Source organism: Jaculus jaculus, chromosome 16 (genome assembly GCF_020740685.1).
Source record: "Jaculus jaculus isolate mJacJac1 chromosome 16, mJacJac1.mat.Y.cur, whole genome shotgun sequence".
Lineage (NCBI taxonomy): Eukaryota > Metazoa > Chordata > Mammalia > Rodentia > Dipodidae > Jaculus > Jaculus jaculus.
Window position 1 is genome coordinate 31,045,384 of NC_059117.1, and position 16,539 is coordinate 31,061,922.

Below are 16,539 nucleotides of genomic sequence, written 5' to 3' on the forward strand. Positions count from 1 at the left end.
AATTCAAGTACATTACAAGTGGTCATTACTATTTATTCAAAAATGGTTCCACTTCAACCAAGTTCCATATCTAGTGGAGTAGTATGAAATATAACTCAACTAATCTCTTTCCTAAGTATTTAGGTATAAGTCATAGAATGAAAGAACTTAAGCATTTGTACTAAATGTGAATTCAAGGTATGATGGTCAGACTTGCATTTTTTTTTGACATCGAAATTACCATTTCATCAATCTACAAGCTAGATTAAGTTGTTTTTTTTTTTTTTTTTTTTGCTTATTAGAATGTTCTTACATACATTTCCTGTAAAACTTTGTTTCCAAAATTTTAAATTAAAGGGAAATTGTGGATCCATGTGTAATGCCAAGAAATAGAAGTATTGAAACAAGGCTATCAGAAAGTCCTCAGACCAGGATACTGCCAAAAAATCAAAGATGAGAGCACAAGTATTCAGTCTAGTGTTTGTAGACTGGAGTCCTTTGAAAGTTACAATTACAGACAGAGCAGGGCTCCATCTGATGGCCAGCCAAGTATCACCTGGTACTATTTTTGTATAGTCTATTATTATCGAGAAATGTCTTCACAGAGAGTGAAAGTATAATGACCTTTCAGTCCTCTAAATGTGGATAAGAGCTCAATGTCAAAATGCATTGCTATGCCTCACCACATAGCTAGGAAGAAAATTAATCAAAATTTTATGTGTGCAGATGGAAATGCTTAAGCCAGTTTTACAAACCAATTACTGTTCAGTTCTAAAAACCTGTAACTTGTTGGAGATTTAATACACACTGAACAGCCACAGAACTCCTCAAAGAATAATAATTCAAACTTAATGTAGAATGTAAGCCGACTACTATTTCTGTGTTCTTTCATTTCTATAATTTCTAGTTAAGGTAAGTTATAATTCAGGGCCATGTGGGAGATTCCTGGGTAAAATATGTTTTCTGCTGATTGGCCTTTTTATAAAGACTTATACAGCATATTTTTAGTGATGTACTATTGCTATTAGGGACCTGATTCTGCACTCTTTGTTCAGAATAAATGTCCTGAGAATCCTCAATAAAGACAGCTGAGTTTAGGATCAAGAAACAAGATTTTATTATAGTATTTATCATGGATAGGCCTTCAAATTTAAACCAAGAAATCAAATTCTACAGGGCTTTTATTGTTGCTTTTGCTAAGTCATTGATATCTAGGTAAAAACATATACATTATAGTTTTTTATTAACATATTTATTTATTTGAGAAAGAGAGAAATAGAGGGAGAAAAAGTGTTAAATAGACAAAATGGGCACACCAGGGTCTCCAGCCACTGCAAACAAACTCCAGATGCATGCATTACCCTGGGCATCTGGCTTACGTGGGTCTTGGGGAGTCAAACCTGGGCCTTTAGGCTTTGTAGGCAAGTGCCTTAACCACTAAGCAATCTCTCCAGACCTACATTATAGTTTTATTTTAAATATTTTTCCAGCCAGGCATGATGGCACACGCCTTTAATCCCAGCACTTGGGAGGCAGAGGTAGAAGGATCACTGTGAGTTCAAGGCCACCCTGAGACTACATAGTGAATCCAAGTCAGCCTGAGCTAGAGTGAGACCCTACCTTGCAAAACCAAAAAACAATATATATATATATTTTTTTTCTAAAGTGTAAATAATAGTTACTCAAAATATAAAAATTATAAAAAGATAAACTAAAATAACAATAAAAATTACTCATAATTCTATTACTTACCAATAAATATTGTTTATTGTAGTCCTTAATATTTTTGTTATAATATTGTTAACATATCTTATGTAATTGATATACACAGCATTAATAAGATAAAATTTGTCACTTCCTTTAAATTTTTTAAATTCCAAAATGTGATTGCTATTATTTTCATTTAGTAAGCCATATATTGCAAGTGTTTTCTGTACTTTAAACCAATAATGGCCATGGAAATACTAAATACTAAATAGAGTGTTCTTTTATATGGTTCTTCAGTTCTTTGTTTTATTATTCCCTAAGACTGTTTTGAAAAATGTAGATACCCTAGTATTAATTTTGAGTCAACTTTTAAAAATTTTATCATGGGTTTAATAGTTGCAAGACATGCCATTTCCACAGTATTAAAATATTAACATTTTTAATTAAAGCAGTTAACAATACTTTTGAATATAGCTAATGGAATGTAATGTCAGTTATCTGATGCTCACATTAACTTATGTTAAAATGTATCAGAGCTGGGCGTGGTGGCGCACGCCTTTAATCCCAGCACCTGAGAGGGAAAGGCAGGAGGTCTCTGTGAGTTCAAGGCCAGCCTGAGACTACATAGTGAATTCCAGGTCAGCCTGGACTCAAGTGAGACCTTGCCTTGAAAAACCAAAAACAAAACAACAAAAACAAAATGTATTAGTAAGCCACTTCAGTCAGAAAGTATATATTGTTCCCTTTTCTCCCTATTTTCATAATTTCCATTTGTAACTATGCTGTTTAATCCTAATTTAATATTTTTTAATTTTTGGAAGTATTTATCCTTTTTTCTTTCCATTTTTAAAAATTAATATTTTAACATGGGTTGTAGTATGTCCCTTTCCTGGTCCCCATTTCCCTGAGGGCCCCCTCCTTAGTAGTGTTATTGGTATTCGGTGTGGGATAAGTAGGGACTCTCTCTGGGAGGAGCTGTGCCCCAGGTTATTTCTACCTGCCTTGTGGCTCTTACCACCTTCTCACCCCCTCTTCCACATCAGTACCTGAGCCTTGGCAGGTGTATTATTGGTTACTGTTGACTTTTCTGCAGCCTCTGCATTTGTGTTAAGATGTGTTTCTGTTCACCACAGTGCTTGGTGTTGTTTTTCCTGGATGTAGATGCCAGGCTAGTATTAGGAACAATATTCGTGCTCCTGCTGCCTCTCCAGTTTCATCTGGACCCTGGTAAATGTGGAAGAGGTGGCACATCTCGTTGGGAGCATTTGACTGTCTTTTCATGTGCTGATGGGCCTTGGATCTCCCCAGTAACCTCTGCCATCTGCAAGATAAAACAGATTCTCTGACCAAGGGTGAGAGCAGCTTTGATTAAAGGCAATATGCCTAGTAGCTTGAGAGACATTTTGGACCTGTACAGGGAACACTGGAGGATTCTCTTTGAGTATTGTGATTTTTCCTGACCTTGGGGTGCTGACTTGGTCCCCAGTTCCAGTTATGTGTTCTCACTCACTGAATGGGCCTCATGTCCAATCAGAGGACAGTTGGTTACCCACATAAACTGTGTACTATTATTGCACAGGTGTGTGCTTCTTGTCCACCTGGTAGATCATCTGGCTTTATTCAGGTTTTAGTGACCATTGTCACGCAATAGTTCCCATAGCACTTTTCAGCTCCATAGTGGTTTACCACGCAAGAACTGGCTTTCCTCTCAGTTCCCACCTTCTCTCTGTGTTGTGAGATGGCAGCCTATATTGTCTTCAGCAATAGGGTCTTATCTTTTAGCGCTGTCTGGTAACCAAGCACTGGGCAAATGCCTGCATTTTTTTGTGTGGGGGGATCACACAGTTCACCCTGACCCACTGCTTGCTGTGGGAGTTAACTCAGATCTGGCCATGGTATCCAAAGCCAAAGCCCATGGTTTAAGGATTAAGCTTTCTCTACCTTGTACTGGATGTTTAGGTCTGGTCCATCCACTTGGTTTCTAGGAGGAAGTTTCCTGTTGTTCTGACTGCTTTAGCCTTTGGTTTTGTGTAGTTTACCTCTTACCCTCTGGTTCCCCAAGACCCCACTACCATCACCACTTACTGCTGAGTATAATTCTATTGTGTAAATGTGCTACATCTTCATTACCAATTCACCAGTTGATGGGCATCTGGGTTGATTCTGATTCATAGCTATTGCAAACAGAGTTGTGATAAACAAGGTTGGGAACCTTATCTCTGACGTAGAGAGTTTGGTCTTTAAGGTGTATACCAGGGAATGAATGGCTGGGTCAGATGATAAATCAATTTTTACTTTTTCAAGAGCCCTCACCTCATCATACTGCTTTCCCTAGTGGTTATACATGTTTGCATTCCTACCAGCAATGAATGAGGGTTCCTCTTTCCCCACAGCCTCACAACATTTCTTGTCATTTGATTATTTTGATGATTGCCATCCTAACTAGAGTAAGGTAGAAACTCAAAGTTGTTCCTGATTTTTTATTAAAATTAAAAAAATTTCTGGGCTGGAGAGATGGCTTAGCAGTTAAGCACTTGCCTGTGAAGCCTAACGACCCTGGTTCGAGGCTCGATTCTCCAGGACCCATGTTAGCCAGATGCACAAAGGGGCGTATGCATCTGGAGTTCGTTTGCAGTGGCTGGAAGCCCTGGCATGCCCATTCTCTCTATCTATCTACCTCTTTCTCTGTTACTCTCAAATAAATAAAAATGAACAAAAAAAATTTTTTTTAAATTTCTGTTGACAACTTCCATAACTACCAATAATAAACCGTGAGAATTCCCTTCCCTCTCCCACTTTCTCCTTCACAGCTCCACTCTCCATCATCATCGTAGAACTTCCCTTCTCAATCAGTCTCTCTTTTATTTTGATGTCATCATTTTTTCCTCCTATGACGAGGATGTTGTATACGTAGTACCAGGCACTGTGAGGTCATGGATATCCAGACCATTTTGTGTCTGGAAGAGGCATTTTAAAGAGTCCTACCCTTCCTTTGGCTCTTACAATGTTTCTGCCACCTCTTCCATCACAAGGGATCCTGAGCCTTGGAATGTGTGATAGAGATGTTTTATTCCTCTGCCACTTCTTCTCAGCACTATGGTACCTTTTGAGTTATCTCAGAGGTCAATGCCATTTAAAAAGAGAAGCTTCTCTAACCAAAAGTGAGAGTAGCATTAATATATAGGTATGAACATTAAGAGAAGTGCTTACTGGGCAGTTTGGTGAGCATAATATATGCATTTAGCTAGTCACCAGCAGGCATTATACCCCTAGGTTTCATGACCTCCCCAGTCATAGGTTTTCAGTATCAGGCATGAATTCCATCCTGTGGAGCAGACCTCCAGTCCAATTAGAGAGCAGCTGTTTTCCCCCATAACAGACATGCCACTATTGCAACTGTTGGCTCCTTTGGCCTGGCTGGCTAAACTTAAGGTTTGCAGTACCCACTGATGACTTCTCTCTCTCCCATGGAGCTGCATGCAGTGTAACTTCTTTCAGCTTTCTGTCAGCTGGTTTATGGAAAGGGAGTTTTCAGCTCAACTCCAGCAAGATTTCTCAGTGACCTTGCAGCTCAAGCATGTGGAGTCATCAGCAATAGAGGTTTGCCATCTTTTTCTGGTGGGAAACCAAGAAACTTGGCAATGGCCTGTAGTGTTTTGGGGCATCAGAGATCTCCCCGGCCAACAACTCACTGGAAGGTATCCCATCCCTGGCACTGAAAATTTTTCTAGTAACAATCTATGGCTTCTGGATGTGCCACTGTCCAAAAAAGTATGTTTCCATATGGGTTATTCATATCCTCTTAGATTTTGATTGGCCTTTCCTCCACCTTTCCTTTACTCAATCTATTCCCCAAACCACACTTAGGCTTGTTCCCAGTCTTAATGGGAACTCTTCTAATTTTTCCCCATTTAGTATTTGTTGTGCCTTAGATGCTATATATATATAGCTTTTATTATGTTGCAATATAGTCCTTCCATCCCTAGTCTTTCCAGTGTTTTGTTGCATTTTGTTGAAGGCATTCACTGCATCTAGTGAAATGAGTATGTGGTTCTTGTGTTTAAGTTTATTTATGTGGTGTATTATGTTAATTGAGTTCTGTATGTTGAACTATCCCTGCATTCCTGGGGTGAAACCTACTTGTTCAAGGTGGATAATGCTTTTTATGTACTCTTGAATTCAAGGTAAAAGGATTCTATTGAGAATTTTTGCATTAGGTTCATCAAGGATATCAGTCTATAATTTTCTTTTCTTTCTGTGTCTCTGTCTGGTTTTGGTATCATGATAATGTTGACTTCATAGAAGGAGTTCAGCAGCATTCCTCTTTATGAACTGTGTGAAATAACATGAGAAAAAGTGGTTTTAGTTTGGTAGAATTCAACTGAAAATCCATCAGGTTGTGGACCTTTTCAGTTGGGAGATTTTTTAATTATGTGTTCAATCTCATTGGATATGATAGGTTTGTTTAGGAAGTTTATCTACTCTGCATCTAGTATGTGTCTAGAAATGTATCCATTCCTTCCATATTATCGAATGTTTTGGAATAAAGGCTTTGGAAGGATGTTCTGATGATTCTTCCAATTTCATTTGTGTCAGTTGTGACCTCTACGTTTACATTTCTGATCTTGCTAATTTGAGACTTCCTTTTTTTTTCTTCTTTTAAGCAAATTAGCCCAGGATTTACTGCTCTTGTTTATCTTTTTCTTTTGAAGAACAAGCTCTTTGTTTCATCAGTCTTTCTGTTTTCTTAATTTCCAATTCATTAATTTCTATTCTGATCTTGATTATCTCTATCTAGAGCTCTCAGGATTGGAATGTTCTTGTTTTTGTTTTTTTTTTCCAATACCTTTAGATGAATGGTTAGGTTACTAATTTGGGATCTCTCTTTGACATGAAGGCACTTAGTGCTATGAATTTTCCTCTTAAGACTGCCTTCATTATATCCCATAACTTCTGGTGTGATGTGTTTTCGTTATCATTGAGTTCTAGAAATTTCACAATTTTCTGTTTGATTTCTTCAATGACACATTCATTGTTTAAATAGTGAGTTGTTTAGTCTCCAGGAATGGGTGTGTTTTCTGTTGTTTCTCTTGTTAATTTTCAATAGCTTTGAAGCATGTGGTCAGATATAGTACAGGAAATGATGTCAATTTTCCTCAATTTATGTAGGCATGTCTTATGCCTTAATACATGATCTATTTTAGAGAAGGTTCAATGAACTTTTGAGAATAATATGTACTCTATGGAGTTGGGTGGAATGTTCTATAGCTGTCTGTTTGGTCTAATTAGTTGATGATGTTAAGCTGCATTATTTCCCTGCTGATTTTTTGCTTGGATGATCTACTGATGATAGTGGGTTATTGTAGTCCCCCATTATGATGGTATTGGGATTTATTTCTCATTTATTATCAAGTACATTTTGCTTTATAAAATGTCGTACACCTGTGTTTGGTGCTGATAGGTTTATGATTGTAATACCCTCCTGTTGGATCATTCTCTACATGAGTAAATAATGGCCTTCTTTGTCTCTTGATTATTTTTGGTTTGAAGTCTATTTTGTAAAATATTAGTATACTCATACCCTCTTGATTCTTATTCCCATTTACTTGGAAGGTTGTTTTCCATCCTTTCGCCTTGAAGTGGTGTCTATTTTTGATGGTGAGTTGGGTTTCTTGTAGTCAGCAGATAGATTAATCCATTCAGCTTACCTGTATTTGACTGGGAAGCTGAAACCATTGATGTTTAGAGTTATATCTGTAAGGTTGGATTTAATCCTGTCATATAAAGGCTTTGTGGGTTTAAGAGCTGTGGTGAGTTTTATACATTTTCACATCTGTTCCAGTTTTGGTTACTTTTTTTTTTTTTTCCCTCTTGTAGGTTCTTGTGGTTGGTTGATAGACTTTTATCATACGGCATTTTCCTTACATCTTCTATGATGAGGGATACTTTCTCTGAGCATAGTTGTTTGTGTTGGAAGCCACAGTCTCTCAGGGTTTGTGGTGCTTCATTCTAAGCCCATCTGGCTTTTAGAGTTTCTGTTGAAAAATCAGAGGTAATTCTGATGGGCTTATCTTTGTATACAGTTATCTGTTTTTCTCTTGCTGCTTTTAGCACTCTTTGTTTTCATTGTTTAGCATTTTATCTATAATGTGATGTGGAGAGTGTCTTCTTTGCTCCTGTCTATTTTTTGTTCTGTGAGCTTCTTGTATTTTTATATGTCTCTCTTTTGCAAGGGTGGGAATTTTTCTTAAATAATTTTGCTGAAGATGCTCTCTAAACCTTTGTCCTATATTTACTCTTCTTGTTGTATGCCCACGATCTGGATATCTGGCCTTTTTAGTGTATACCACAATTCCTTTATATTGTTTGCATGAACTTATCATAGTTTTTGATTCCCAATCCAAATCCTCTGTCCTGTCTTCAAGTTCTGAGATTCTGTCTTCAACATTGTCTACTCTGTTAGTGAGGCTTTCTAAGGATACTTTTAAGAGGGATATTTAATTTTGTTCTCTTTTGTATTTTTCTGAATTATTTCTGTCCTTCTATTGAGTTCCTCATTTTTTTAATTTTTTGTCACTTCTTGGAATTTATGCCTACATTTGATTATTTCCTTAGTAAGCTTTATTCACTGGTTGATAACATCATCTTTTTTTTGAGATAGGGTCTCACTGTAGCTCAGGCTAACCTAGAAGTCATAATGTGGTCTCAGGGTGGCCTCAAACTCATGGCACTCTTCCTATCACTGCTTCCCAAGTGCTGGGATTAAAAGCATGTGCCACCATGCCCAGCAACATCATCTATTTGGTGATTCATATTCTAATCATTTATCTGTCTATTTAGATTTCTATGCTTTTATTCTATTATGTTGAGAGAAGAAATGAGAGCTATGTGCTCTTGTTGATGCATCTCTGGCATTTCATTTATGCATTTGTTGGTTCTTTGATGATTTTTCTTCCAATTTCACCATGTATTTGTTCATGGTCTCATAAATTTTGTTTATTATGTTTACCTAGTCATCATTGTTAGATTCTATGTCTGGATATACTCTCTGTTTTCACTGGAGACTTCCATTATGTCCAGGCATCCTTGATGGGAATCTGTTGACTTGGAGTCTTGCCTTGGGGTTTGCCCTTCACTAGAGTGACACCTTCTTGTGTTGAAAGTGGGGTGTTTATTCCACTTGAGAGATGACTAAGCAGTTAAGGCACTTGCCTTCAAAGCTTAATGACCTGGTTCAATTCCCCAGTGCCCACATAAAGCCAGATGCATGGTGGCACATACATCTGGAGTTTGTTTGCATCAGCTGGAGGCCCTGGCATTCTCATTTTCTCTCTGTGTGTTTCTCTTCTCTCTCTCTCTCTCTCTCTCTCTCTCTCTCTCTCTCTCTCTCTCTCTCTGCTTGCACATAAATAAATAAAACACACACACACACATTTAAAAAACTCACTTTGTCACTGCACTTTCCACTCAAACTTGAAAAACTCCTAGGAAGAGAAAACAGAATTTTCACTACCTCAGCTCTTCTTGAAGTCATCTTGACTAACAGACTTTTAGATATCAAAAGTCTGACTCTTAGCTGACATCCTGTGGCCTTTTCTGCACTATTCACATTCATTTTGCTGTGACTTGACCAGAAGCAACCAGGGAAATTCCACATTTTATTTAAGTCCATCCTTAACAGAGCCTTTCACTAGAATTTTAAAAATTTCCAATTGCTAGGAATTTACCTAAATTTCACGGTCCTAAACTGGGGCATGCTCAAGCTATTTTTTATTTGCTTTTTGTCCTTTCTGTAAGGGTTGTAAGTAGGGCACAGTGTTTGAAGATTACTCTCTGTTTTGCGTATAGGATTTATTTAAAAAAAAAAACAAACAAAGAATTATTTAGTAAGGTATGTGTTGCAGTCAGTTTCACGTTGCTGGCAGAGAACACCCACCAAGAGCAGCTTGTGGGAAGAAAATTCTTATGATTTTTATTATTTTTGGCTTATTGACTCGAGGGGAAGCTCCATGATGGCAGGGGAAAACAATGGCACGAGCAGAGGGTGGACATCGTCTCGTGGTCAAAGCAGGTGGACAATAGCAGCAGGAGATGCTGGCTATAATATCCCTAAGTCTATCTCCAACAATACACTGTCTCCAGGAGGCTCTAATTCCCAAATAGCCACACCCAGAATTCATAACATGTAAGTTTATAGGGGACACCTGAATCAAATCACCACAGCTCACACCTGTAATTCCAGTTGTGGGAGCAAGATTGTCATGAGTTTGAGGCTAGCCTATGCTACAAAAATGAGATCCTGTATCCAAAAAAACCTCATAAAAAATAAATAATAGACGATTATTTTGTGAATATCATTTATGATAATAAACATTTCCCTATAATTTTTCCATGAAATAGTTCCCAAAGAATTTTTTTTGAAAATCTTATTTATGAGAGAGAGAAAATGGGTACAACAGGGACTTCAGCCACTGCAAACGAATTCCAGACACATGTACCACCTTGTACATCTGACTTACATGGATTCTAGGGAATTGAACCTGGGTCCTTTGACTTTGCAAGCAAGCTCTTTAACCACTAAGCAATCTCTCCAGCCCCCAAACAATTTTTGCATATGATACATAGTTATCTTAAAAAGATCTTTTTTCTGAGGCCGGGTGTAGTGGCGCACACTTTTAATCCCAGCACTTGGGAGGCAGAGGTAGAGGAACACCGTGAGTTTGAGGCCACCCTGAGACTACATAGTGAATTCCAGGTCAGCCTGGGCCAAAGTGAGACTGTACCTCAAAAAAAAAAAAAAAAGTTCTCTTTTCTTACATCTAATTGTCAGAAATTAAATTTAACTGGTGTGGAATATGACCTGGGCTTTGGAAGTAATAAAAGATCTCTGGAGATTCTAAATCACAGACTTTACATGGTACTGGAGAAACAAACATGGGTTGTTAGGCTTTGCAGACAGGTGCCTTAACCATGGAGCCATTCCTCCAGACCCATTTTCAATATTTTAAAAAATATTATCAAGAAATTCTTAACAAGTTTTTTGTATGTATACTTGTGTTTGGTGTGTTCGTCTACTTGTGCCCAAATGCATGTGGGCTCACATGTGTAGGTTCACATGCACATGTGCATGTGTGTGGATGCAGACATCAATGGTGAATTTCTTCGTTCATAATTCTCTATCTTATTTTTTGTAATTTTTAAATATTTTTATTTGCTCATATATTTGTTTATTTGTGTGTGTGTGTGTGTGTGAGAGAGAGAGAGAGGTACAGAGACAGAGATTATGGGCACACTAGAACCAATTGCATCTGTAAATGAATTCTAGGTGCATGTGCCACTTTGTGCATTTTGGTTTTCAGTGGGTCCTGGGGAATTGAACCTGCTCTGTAAGGCTTTGCAAGTGGGCACTTTTACCACTGCATTGTCTTCCCAGCCCACCCACTTCATTTTTAAAAGATTTTATTGATTTATTTATGTGTGTGTGTGCACATGCACGCACGCGTGCACATGCACATGCATGCATGCACACATGGAGATCAGAGGACAACTCTAAGGGGTCTGTGCTCAACCTTCTTTGAGACAGGATCTCTTGCCACTGCAAATGAACATGAGGTTAGGATTCTTCTGGCTCTATTTGCTATTGTCAAAATTCCACTGGGATCACAGATGCATGTGTCACTTTGTATCTAGCTTTTCATGAGTGCTAGGGAATTGAACCTGAGCTTGAAGGCTTTACAAGCAAGTACCTTTAATCCCTGAGCCATCTCCACAGCCTTTTCCACTTTACTTTTTTGAGACAGGGTTTGTCACAGAACCCAAAGCGCAATGATTCAGCTAAACTAACTAGTCAGCAAGCCCTTGGGATTCTCTTGTCTCTGCCTCCCCCAGACCTTTATGTGGATACAGAGGATCAACCTCAGGTCCCCTCACTCTGCAAAGCAAGGACTTTTTGTGCATTTTAGGGACTTTTCCAACTAAGCTATAGTCCCAGCTCAAACTTTTAAAATTCATTTATTCCTCTCTCTCTCTCTCTCTCTCTCTGTGTGTGTGTGTGTATACTAAAAAACAAAGCTGGAGGCTTTGCACTCGCTTTAGACTAAGCTGAGTTCTCAATCCCCCTTTCAATTTTTTTTTTTTTGCTACCATTACTTTATAAAACAAAACCATCCCCCTTTCATTGTTGGCATTTTAATGCAAAAAAAAAAGAACATTGATTATGGAGGCATGATGTTTAGCAAAAAACAAATCAGATCTAGAACAATGTAAACAGATTCTGTTATTGACCCATTAGTTGCATCCAAGTCTTATTAGAAGTAAAGCTTAAAAAAATAGTAAGAAGAAGAACACTGCATAAGCATAATCCCACCAAATATTTTTACCGTTTGCAATGCTACTATAATTGAGCCACTAGAATCTTCCTGGATATACCAAAGCTTAGGGAAATGATGATGGCAGAATGAAGCCAGATGATTTCTACCTGAAGAGCCTCTTGATCATTTATTTCAAAAACAAATTCGTATCTATGATAAGCCTAAAAAGGAGCTGGTTCTACATACATATCCCGTGACATTTGTGTTTGTCTGTAATGTAAGCTATAGATGCAGCTCTCAAGTTCTGTGGAAAGTAAGCATTAAATTACTAGCTAATGTTACTCTGGAAGAATTGTGTTCATTACAGCATGTATTTGAACCAACTCAAATATCCTTATAGCTGTCCTTCAGTTTATGATGCTGAACGTATGGTGCTTTAGTCCTATAAGAGTATAGCAAAGATGAGATTGCTTTGTAGTCTCATTTAGACAGTTAATTTTATCTTTGTTTTCTTATGTCACATTTCATTGTGTTTCCCAATGGTGCAAAACTAATTGGCTCTTATCACAGTTACATTACCTTCAAAGGCAGATAAAATTAATGCAAAGTAAAAGATCACTACAATCAGAGAGATCTAGTTGAAAGGGAGACAGGCTTACTTAAAGTGGCTGCACAATCCACAGAGGACTGTGGCAGAATAATAAATCACGACTTCCTTCAGGTTATCATCTTGTACTCTAGTTCATTATTTTGTATCATTTGTTTTAACCTTGGATTGTCCCTACTACATCTGCTGTGTTGTGATTAATTCTGTGGATGGAAATAAACTGTCTAAGGGCAATGCTGTACTGCATGACTAATTAACCCACCGAATTATGTCCATAAATTAACATTTTGTTTTTATTCATTTAAATAAATCAAAGTTGTCCAAAATAATTTTGGGGTAGATCACTTTAATATCAATTTATGTTTGTAACCTTTAGCTTTAGTCAATTTTCATTTTTTCTTTCCTTTTGTCAACTAATTCTTAAATGTTCTCTTACCTTAACTTTTCTAAAATTCTCATAGCTAAGATATTTGTTCAGCCTTGGGGAAAAGGGTTTTGGTTTTCTTTTTCCAGTTAAAGTGCATGTTCCTTGCTTTAGCTCACTCTTCCCCAGCTCTTTCCTGCTCAGTACTACCCTTCACTCCTCATCCTGTTTCTAATGGTCATGTGGAATGGGTATTATTAAAAAAAATACTTCTAATAAGAATCATTGAAGACATCTACCAAAAGGAAAGACTAGATACCAAAGCCAAGGACCAAGCCACTCATTTTCATTTATTTTATTTTATATTTTAAGGTATATTTTTATATTTATTTATTTATTGAGACAAAGAATGAGAGGGGAAAGTAGGGTGGGGAGAAAGAATGGGCATGCCAGGGCCTCCTGCCACTGCAAACAAACTCCAGACACATGTCCCACTTTGTGCATCTGGCTTTACATGTGTATTGAGGAATAGAACTCAAGTCATTAGGTTTTGTAAGCAAGTGCCTATAACCACTGAGCAATCTCTCCAGTTCTCATTTTTGTCTTTAATCTCTAACAGTACTTGAGCCAAGCAGGTCTCAGTGAACATTAAGTGCAAGAATCTGAAAGAATAATATTAATTGTAAAACTGATACTATTTCAAGGTAGAAAAGGACAAGAAATATTTGTATATATTCTGCAAAACTGGCTGCTTGCTTCCAAAGACTATGTGAAGAACATGATGCAGTCTTCCTGGAACACTGCTTCTGCTTCATTGGTCTTCTTTTGATAAAAGCAATTAAACCCTTTTAAGTAAGGGGTTCACTACCTGCCCTCTCAGGAAACGGAATAAGAGGTTACAAGGCCTTAAGTTAATTTCAGGAAGTTCTCCAAGTGGCTGTCTCTAGCAGATACATAGATAGGGCTGTGCTGGTGTGGGTTCTTACTGGCTCCCGGGTCTCAAGACAGCTCTTCCCAGTGTTCATTGGGGGCCTTGTTGGCAGCTTGTTGGCAACACTGGGAATATTCATTCCACAGAAAGCTGCAAATGCTGTGCATCAGGACATCAGGTTTCCTGACAGTCGGTTTGTAAATGTTTCCCAGCACTCCACTCCTATACAGGGCATGTGATGTTAGGCCTGGCTCTCCCATAGCGCCTCCTCATATAAATCTCAGCTGGGCCACAGCAGAAGAGTCTGTCTGTTCATCTTTTCATTCCTTCTCCCTCTCCCTTCTTCCTTCCCACCTACTACTACTCCCTTTGTGTCTCTCACCCTTTCCTATAAATATATCTTATCACCTCTCACTTTTCCTCAGTCTACTAGCTATTTGAAATGAACATTACAAAAATTAATATTTTAGGGCTGGAGAGATGGCTTAGCGGTTAAGCGCTTGCCTGTGAAGCCTAAGGACCCCGGTTCGAGGCTCGGTTCCCCAGGTCCCACGTTAGCCAGATGCACAAGGGGGTGCACGCGTCTGGAGTTCGTTTGCAGAGGCTGGAAGCCCTGGGGCGCCCATTCTCTCTCCCTCTATCTGTCCTTCTCTCTGTGTCTGTCACTCTCAAATAAATAAATAAAAATTTAAAAAAAAATTAATATTTTAAATATACTGGAAAATCTCCTTCAATGAAGCATCATGAGACAGTTACTTACAGGACCCTTAACTGAGCCAGGCCAGGTACTATCTCAGTATCCACCCCAGACAGATTTCCTCGGTTCTAACAGTGGCTTCTGCTTTGCAACAGCAGAAGTCCTTATCCTTCTGTCTTTTCTGATGCGTGGGTCATCTTACCTACCGGAGGGATGCACCCTGTAACTGAGAGACTTTGCAGCTTAACGACTACTGTGCTTTCGGTGGAAACAATGGCCCTGCCCACAGTGTAGTTTAAACTGCATGTATCTGTTTTTACCAGTCTAGGTCACATCTAGGTACAAAAGTACAGAAAATGATCATTTTTTTTTCCCAGAATCTTTTCAATGTTCTTGTGAATGGTAGGGCTGAAAAGCATATAAAGCAACTAAAAGTTATTAAACATGAGACTATTTTTTAAAAAATCTGTCAATTTACCAAGGAGTTGGACGGCTCAGTAAAGACCTAATGTTGAGATTTCTGCTCAAGTTTGTATAATGTCATAATGACAAGGCCTGTTTATATAGAGCCAAAAACATGAGCAAAGGACTTGTTCTGCAAGGAAGACATGTCAAACTAAGGAATTACTGAATAGATTCTGGGAAGTCTGTGTGTGTGTGTGTGTGTGTGTGTGTGTGTGTGTGTGTGTGTGTGCAGACATGGGTGCTGCAAGTATGTACATGTCAGAGGACGACTTCCGGTATTAGTTCTTGCCTTCTACCATGTCAAAAGCACGGTTTCTTTTCTCCTTCTCTGCTGTGTTCACTAGGCTAGCTGACCCTTGACATCCATGAGATTCCTTCTGTCCCTCCCTGCTTGCATTAGGTACAGTGGAATTGCAGATGCTGGGGTTACTGCATTGACATTTATGTGAGTCCAGGGATCCAAATGCAGGTATCTGTGCTTGTGCGGCAGGTGCTTGGTCCTGCCCTCTCCCCAGGCCTCGGTGAGCCTTTATAAAGCCAAGCAGAACTTAGGAGCTGCAGCAGGCATGGGCAGCTATTACAAACTGAGTAGCCATAACTTAGAACTTTGAAATCAAAAATGTTCCAAAATCTAAATTTTTTATGCAGACATAATGCTATAAGTGCAAACCCCCACACATGACCTCATGTGATATGTCACAGTCAAAATGCAAGTATTCTAAAATTACTGTGTGAATTTTTTCTTTTTTTAATCACTTTTCTATTTATTTATTTTTAAAAATTTATCTAGAGGGAGAGAATGGGCATGGTAAGGCTTCTAGCCACTATCAATGAACTCCAGATGCATGTGCCATCATATGCATCTGCCTTTTCATGGGCCCTGCAGAGTTGAACCTAGGTCCTTTGGCTGTGGCAGCAAGTGCCCTAACCACTAAGCCAGCCCTTCAGCCCCCAAATTCCTTTTTCCTTTGTGCATAGCACATAAATGAACAAATCTATTTATTGTTTAGAATTGGGTCTCATCCCTAGGTTATCTCACCACGTATGTGGAAGCATTGCAGCTTCTGAAAAAAAAAAAAAATCCAAATACTTCTAGTCTGAAGCATTCAGATAAGGGATAATTAACCTGTATTGGGCTTTTGAGCATGAGAATGATAACATTAAACGGGTGCCCTTGGAGATGCGAAGATCTATCTGTCAGCATTATGGAGAGAAAATTGTGTAGATCATAAGTAGTGGGGGAAACAAGTAGAGACAATAGATGAATCTTACGAGAAAGCACATGGGAATCTCAGGAGGGGATAGAGTAGGTCAAGGCCAAAACTGATGGAGGACAACTCACAGAGTTGGTGGCTAGGGTATAGGACGAATGAGGATTGCATGTGGTCTGCTTGGACTTTTAGAAGCTGAGCACCTAAACCGTGTGGGGTCAGCATGGGCACGATTCTGGGAGTGCCAGCACCCGAAGAGTGAGTCTGA